Source organism: Branchiostoma floridae, chromosome 2 (assembly GCF_000003815.2).
Source record: "Branchiostoma floridae strain S238N-H82 chromosome 2, Bfl_VNyyK, whole genome shotgun sequence".
Lineage (NCBI taxonomy): Eukaryota > Metazoa > Chordata > Leptocardii > Amphioxiformes > Branchiostomatidae > Branchiostoma > Branchiostoma floridae.
In genome coordinates this window covers 207,397-208,980 of record NC_049980.1, presented here as the reverse complement: position 1 = coordinate 208,980, position 1,584 = coordinate 207,397, and positions in this window count along the sequence as shown.

Genomic DNA, 1,584 nt, shown 5'->3' with positions numbered 1-1,584 from the left:
GAACGGGTTAGGGAACGGGTTAGGGTTAGGGTTAGGGTTAGGGTTAGGGTTAGGGTTAGGGTTAGGGAACGGGAACGGGAACGGAAACTGGTTAGGGTTAGGGTTAGTGTAGTTCAGCTACTGAGTGAGTTCAGATTTCTTCAAGCAGATGTGAGGAGGATGTGTAGACGCCTGAAGCTATCGAGGGGGCTTGACGCTACCTTCCTATCAGGGGGGGTAAGGTGGGGGTCGCGCGGGCCGCGGGAGTGCGGGAGGGTCACTGTGAAGTTTTCGGGGCGAGATGACGACGACAACCCAGTAAGCTACCCTCTTAAGATGGCTGTTTGGGGCAGTCCTTTGGTATGTGGGAGGGGGGTGGCTAGGGTTATGGGTACTCCCTAATAAGGTGAGTTAGCATTCTTGATCTCCTATAAGAATCTTACTTAGGGTTAGTGTAGTTCAATTACTGAGTGAGTTCAGATTTCTTCAAGCAGATGTGAGGAGGATGTGTAGACGCCTGAAGCTATCAATGGGGCTTGACGCTTTCATCATATCAGGGGGGATAAGGTAGGGGTCAGATGGAACGCGTGGATGGGGGAAGGTCAGTGTGACGTTTTTGGGACGAGGCGTCGAGAGCAACCCAGCAAACCACCGTCTCAAGATGCGGCTCTTTTGGACAGTCTTGTGGGATGGGGAGGGGGGCATTTTTTTGGCATAAAAAAATGATATCGCAAAGCCATGTCCGATTGTCTTTAAACCAACTTTATTGGGTGCGGAACAAATTTTTGACATGAAATATGCAACTTTTTGGTCAAAAACCCTCAAGTTGCTCTTCTGAGGCAAAAAGAGCATTTTTTCGCATGAAAATCGGATATCGCGAAACGATGTCGGATTTTCTTCAAACCAACCTTATTGGGTGCGGAACTATTTTTTGACATGAAATATGCAACTTTTTGGTCAAAAACCCTCAAGTTGCTCTTCTGAGGCAAAAAGAGCATTTTTTCGCATGAAAATAGGATATCGCGAAACGATGTCGGATTTTCTTCAAACCAACCTTATTGGGTGCGGAACTATTTTTTGACATGAAATATGCAACTTTTTGGTCAAAAACCCTCAAGTTGCTCTTCTGAGGCAAAAAGAGCATTTTTTCGCATGAAAATCGGATATCGCGAAACGATGTCGGATTTTCTTCAAACCAACCTTATTGGGTGCGGAACAAATTTTTGACATGAAATATGCAACTTTTTGGTCAAAAACCCCTCAGTGCTCTTTCTGAGCAAAAAGAGCATTTTTTCGCATAAAAATCGGATATCGCGAAAGGATGTGGGGTTTTCTTCAAACCAACCTTGTCGAGATGCGGAACAATTTTTCAGCATGAAATATGCAACTTTTTGGTGAAAAACCCACAACTTGCTCTTGTGAGGCAAGGCGGGTAGGGTTAGTGTAGTTCAGCTACTGAGTGAGTTCAGATTTCTTCAAGCAGATGTGAGGAGGATGTGTAGACGCCTGAAGCTATCGAGGGGGCTTGACGCTACCTTCCTATCAGGGGGGGTAAGGTAGGGGTCGCGCGGGCCGCGGGAGTGCGGGAGGGTCACTGTGAAGTTT